The following is a 6,466-nucleotide window of genomic DNA, read 5'->3' on the forward strand; positions in this document are numbered from 1 at the left end:
TTTTCTAACCCAAAACTTAATTTTTCTTACCTGGAACATTGAGAATCACTATCAGCCTAATTGTAAGTAGATTCTAATATTAAAAGCAATACTTTAGTTTACATTCATTCTAATTCTTATCAGGCTTATATTAAAATTTACCTTCAATTTGACCCTCATTTATTTTCTCCTTCACTCCAAGCCTAACCATGGCTGGAATCCTAACCATAACCTTGACACTAATCGTATCCCAATTCTAAAATGTATGAAAAATGCTCGTTTTGTGCAAGCCTAACTGAAATTCCACTAGTAATTCTTGAAATAAATTGCAGGTTTTTGGTAAACCCTACGGATTTTTTCACTCTTAACTTTGAATGTATTTTGTTCCATAACAGGAATCATTATACCCATTGATCTCAAATCCTGATATTAAGAAATACATTGTACGTCCATTATCCCAGCTTTTCCTGAATTCCTGGAATCTGAAAAATAGGTTCACCTTTACTTAATATTTAACATTTCTTTTTTTTCTTTTTGTCGGTCATGGGGCTTGCACTCTGGGCCAGGGCATGATTGCTGAGTTTTTTAGCTCAACGTCTGCGTTCAACCAATTGAGCCATAGCACCGCTTTTGTGTTTTATGGTGGTTAATTTCAGATAAAAGTCTCATGGACTTTCCTGCCTGGGCTACCTTTGAGCTGCGGTCCTCAGAAAACAGCTTCCTGAGTGGCTAGGATAATAGGTGCGAGCCACTAGCTTAACCCATTTCTCTATCCTCAACACCGGTTAACCAGAAACCTAATCCAAATCACATTCGGAATTTAACACCAAATGGTTAATGTAAGGAAAATTGTTTAGATTCTATTCAATCGCACATTTTTTTGGCTTCTACTTCTAATTGGAAAACTAAAATTTACCTTAAAGCTTATCCTTCCCTAACCCTAACTGGAACAAAAAAGTATCTCACACTTTAAACCAAATTATATCTGAACGTTTAAAGTAACAGAGACTGGTTTTCAATCATTCTTGCCATTCATTCTTCTTAAAATATGTGGCAGTTTTACACAATGTCTTACATGTTTTTCTCATCCTAACCCCGCTCTAACTGGCACACCTTGCCTAATCCTAAGCCTACATATAACCGAATCATCGTGTTAATAGCAAGCCACTTTTTTCATATTTATCCTAACTCTTGCTCAGTGTGTAGGTCTAAATTTTACTTGCATTTTGAATATAAATTTTTAAATGTTTTTCTATTTCCTGTCAGGTTTTATTTTTTATTATTTTTTAAAAATTTTATTTTGTTGCAAAGATGCTTTAAAGAGGGATTAGTTACATGTATAAGGTAAGGATTACGTTTCTTGATGAGCATTGTAACCCACTTCTTTCTTGTTCTCCCACTACCCCGTCCCTCCCCAATTCCTTTTCTCCTCCCTCCCCTTGGTGTAAACTTCATTTTCAACATAGTGTCTTGTGAGTATCATTGTTGCAATGGGTCATCATTTGATGAACCTAAGTTTTCTATTTCTCTAATCCTAATTCTAATTCTGTCTGGGATCCTAACCTTAACCATAATAAAAATAATAGCTCAATTCAAAAGTTAAAAAAAGATATTCAGGTTTTTGTTAATCCTATTAATTCGCTGTACATCTTGAATTAACTTGCAGTTTAGCTTAAATCTTCCAATTTGGTTTATATGTGCATATATGAAGATGTAATTTTATGTGAATAACAGAAGATCTTTGGAGGAACGAGTAATGAGAAGGAAATAGAGGGAGTATAATCAAATATGTTAAATATATTATGGAATTGTCACTTCTGACAATTAATATCCATTAACAAAATAACTAAAAATTAATAAAGAACACTGCCTTCTAGTGTTCTTTAAGAGAGCCATGATCTGTCTTCTGAAAAAATAAACTCGTGTTAGATAAACATTTTTTATGCATAATTTATATTTTTGTCCAATTATTTAACTTAATGAATAAAAATTTATCGAATAAGATTCCATGACAAAACAATATAAAACAGTTACTTAGCAATTGTTTTAGAAAAAGTTATTTTCATGAGTTTTAGGAAACGGGATTGCTATTTCCCTACAAAGCAATGAATTAGTTTTACTAATCTATATTTGTAGTAAGTTTAGAGAACTTAATTGGCATGAAAAACAACTAACTCTACATCTTATTTCTTGAATGAGTGATATTTTAAACATTTTCTTTTATTCAAATAAATACTTAGGTTTATATTTCAAAATAAGTGATATTTTATCTCATTTCAGAACTAGTACTTACCCTGCAATTAAATGTACTAGTATATTCAGGTATAAATTTTTTATGTTTTATATGTAGCTCTACATATTCAGAATGACATGATTTTTTTATTCATAAATGTCTAACCTCAGATTTTTGCTTTATCAGTATAAATTGTCTCATAAGGTTGTAGTGAAAGCTCCAGTAACCAGAGTGGTCAAAACCATTTCCGGAATTCTAAATTTTAAATCAAATCATTTTTAAGCTTTGATAATATCATTTATTGTCTCTTCAGAGCAATTAAGCTAAAACGAATACTACTTTTTAAACATTTCACTCACATTGTAAAGAATATTAACATAGATCAAAAAGAGACTATTTCAGACTCACCATATTTGGTGATCTTAGTGGGAAGAATGTAGAGAGTAGAAGTTCCTTATACTCAATAAGTAGTTTTGGTTAAATTAAATCATATATCTGGATTTCCAATTTGGAGGTTAATCAAATGGAAACAGGAAAATAATAAAAAATACTTTGGGATCAACAGAAAAAGATATTTGTGCATGTACCACAGTTGCTTTATTAGTTTGTAGTTGAACACTGGACTTCGATTTATATCTTGGCTGTTGTTGTGAATAATGTGAATAACAATGAACTACAGATATATTTATGAGTTACCCAGAGAGAAATAATCACGCGATTGGTGGGTCAGATGATATTTTAACTTTGAATGTCTTTAGAAAACTGCATACTACTTTCTACAATAAGAACACTAACCTGTATTTTGACCAAGAGTGAAGAAAATTTCCTTTTCTCCACAGTGTCGCCAGCCAACATTATTACCTTTTGAGTTTATTTAAATGGCAGGTTTTTATTGTGTGCAGTACCCAAGACTGGCCTTAGACTCAAATCCTTTTACTCTATCCTCCAATCACTTGGAATTACGAGCCTTTACCACCACACCTGGTTTCTTGGATATTTTTGATGAGAGTTATAATAGTTAAGAAGTAATATCATAACAATTTTGAATTGCATTTCTCTAATGACTTCTGCTCACAAAACATTAAGCCAACATAGAAGTTGTATTAAATACAAATTTGTAAATCCACAGGCGATTTTCAGGGCTTTTTGGAAAACATGTCTATTCAGAACTTTTGTCCATTTTTAATCAAGTTTCTTGTTAATCTGATCTTTAATCTCTCTATAGAAAATCAATAATTAATTCATAGTAGTAGAAAGGAAAAAGATTAAGCAGCTCCAAACATTTTTAAATTTTTATTAACATGATATTTTTTAAATCATTTTCTGTTAACGCTTGAGACTATATAACTCAATGTAGTTAGACCTTTTACAAGGCTATATATATTATATTTATTTTTCTTTGATTGTTCTTTCTAAAGGCTACATGGCTAATTTCACTTGGTTTCTTTCAGTCTCATGTTCTTCAGATTTCAAACTGAAGAATAAATGGAAGGAAGCAAACAAAAAATATAGTTCCCCTCATCTGACGATGCCTCTACCAGAATGAGGAAAGTGTTCATCCTTCTAAGGACCTATGATAGACTATCAAAAAGACATTTTATTCTTCTAGGTCTTCCTTATCTTTGCGATGTAACTTAAATAATGTAAAACACTACATACTGCTCAGATACTTCCATGTTTTATCAGTTTTGCACATTTTCATATGGATTTCACCTCAGTCTACAACATTCCCTCATCGTTCTGTCCCTGATATTTTTACACTATCATGACATAAGATAACCAGTTTGATTTACAGCATAAGAAGTTATACACCTGGCTTCCTTGGACGCAGAGCATGGTCAGTAGATATTATTTCTGGTTGCTCACACTACTTGTAATGGTTTCTGTACTACTTATCACATTCTTTTTAGTATTTTAAAAAGAATGGTGGCTAAACTCAAAGATCATTCATAGGTTTATGTTAAGTGTTTCACAAGTTTTATTCTCTTAATTCTTAAGATAACATTTGCTATAATGCTAATGTTATTACCATTGTAGTGTTGGGAAAAATTGTAGTTAAAGACAGTAAGTGCATGGCCCAAAGACACACACAGTGAGGAAGGAAATGAGTCAAAGTTTCCAAAAGTCTTTCAGCAATACCAAAAAGGTAGGTAAAATCTCTCCATTCTTTATACTCTCAATTCAATATTCATATTGCCCAAGAAATAAGAGCATAGCAAATATTGCCCATGGTGATTGTTTTCTGTCACATTTTGTCTTCAACACAGACTGCGTTGGTGACATTGGGATATCATGCACAGAGCTGAGCTTATAAATTGATGTCCGAAGACAGCCAAATTTCTTCTGTCCCACAGTTCCAGTTTCTTTTTTAAAAAGTACTAAAACTTTTAAATATCATCACTTTCTATCTTTTAACAATCCCCAAACAAATTAAATTATCATAAAATCACTCCAAAAGGCTTTCAAATTAGGAGATGATAAAACAGGCTCCCTTGAAGTAAATTTTCTTTTATTTTAAAAATTATTCTAAAAGCCTTGTTCTGGCTGGTCACACCTATAATCCTATCTACTCTGAATATTTGCTCAGGAGACTGAGATCTGTGGATAACACTTGGGCGCCAATCAGGGCCAAAAAAAACACGTCATGAAATTATTTTTCAAGAAGTTTAATGAATTAGCAAAAAGCCAGGAATTGAAATGTAGCTTATATTGTAGCTAGATAGTAAAAGCCTAGCAAGACCTTGAAGACCTGATTTTAAACTCTCAGCACGCCAATATACATGCATGGCGTGTGTTTGCACGCACGCATGTGTTTGATTGTGCGGTGCCGCACTCACTCACACACACACACACACACACACACACACACACATTTATTCAAATTACCTTCATATCAGTGTTCTGCATTAATTTCTTTGTTAACGATATTATATGGGTAAAATAGAGGAAATAAACTCTTCCATCTCAGAGCATTTTATATGTTTTTTATTGTAATAATACTGTGCAGAGGGGCCACATTTACATGAACAAGGAAAATAGTATATTTCCTAACAATCATTGTTAACTCCTCCTTTGTATTTCCCCTACCATCCCTCCCTCCCACCTCCACAAGTACACTCCCCTCACCCTTCCTTCCTACACCTAAATTGTAAAGTTCATTTTTCAACATAGTGTCTTGTGCATCTCATTGTTACAATGGGTCAACCTGTATCCCTATTTGAGCATTTTTTCCCTTCCCCTCCCCAAATTAGAGAAGCATACATACAAGATGTAAGTGCACCAACTTCAAATACAGAGAAAACAGGGGTTATAGCGTGGGGAGAAACATACAAAGAAACAAAAAAAATGACATCGCACATTATAAGTACGTTAGAAACAATAGCAAGAAACAAAAAAAACCACTTGTGTCCCTACCTTGGCGTTCACTTTCTTTAACATCATCTTATCTGGATATATGCACATATCTTTTGAACTTTTCTGCTTATCCAAGACATATATTCGTTATTGAAAATAAGGGAAATCATGGGACCTGTATTTATTTGGACTTGGCTTACTTTACACAATAATTTTTTTTCCAAGTCTTTCCATTTCCTATCAAATTGGGAGATGTCATTCTTTCTGATGGAGACATAGAATTCCATTGTGTATATATACCACATTTTCTTGATCCATTCATCTAATGGGGCATCTGGGTTGATTCCATATCTTAGCTATCGTAAATAATGTTGCAATAACCATAGTTGTGCTGGTAGTTTTAGTATGGTCTTGATTATGATCATTTGGGTAAATCCCCAGAAGTGGGATTACTGTGTCATAGAGGAGTTTATGTGGAGTCTTTTGAGGAAACTCCATACTACTTTCCAAAGTAGTTGAACAAGTTTACACTCCCACCAAGAATGCAGTACGGTTCCCTTGTGGCCACATACCTTTCAGCATCTGTTGTAAAAAATATGGAACGCTCCACGAATTTTCATGTCATCCTTGCGCCTGGGGTGTGCTAATCTTCTCTGTATTGTTCCAATGTTAGTGTATGTGATGCTAAATTGAGCATAAAACATTTTTTTATATAAAGTATAATTTTTATTGATTTTATTAAACTAGACAATTCAACAAAATTAAGTTCAAAAGAATTGTTGTGAAATTTTAGAATCATGTATTTCTTACATAAGCACACATTTAAGAATAAAATCAAGATAGACATACCAAAAACAAAATAATTCTGGATATTTATTGTTCAAGAGATGTGTATGAGGA

At 32.8% G+C, this 6,466-nt stretch overlaps 1 non-coding gene across 1 annotated transcript; it reads right to left on the reverse strand.

The window, feature by feature from the left end:
• Window positions 1-6,156: 6,156 nt before the first annotated feature.
• Window positions 6,157-6,263, reverse strand: LOC122126021. The gene has a single exon (XR_006150841.1). It is a non-coding gene; the product is annotated as a U6 spliceosomal RNA (small nuclear RNA).
• Between the last annotated feature and the right edge of the window lie 203 nt (window positions 6,264-6,466).

Source organism: Dipodomys spectabilis, unplaced genomic scaffold (assembly GCF_019054845.1).
Source record: "Dipodomys spectabilis isolate Male_0828 unplaced genomic scaffold, ASM1905484v1 ptg000270l, whole genome shotgun sequence".
Classification (NCBI taxonomy): Eukaryota; Metazoa; Chordata; class Mammalia; order Rodentia; family Heteromyidae; genus Dipodomys; species Dipodomys spectabilis.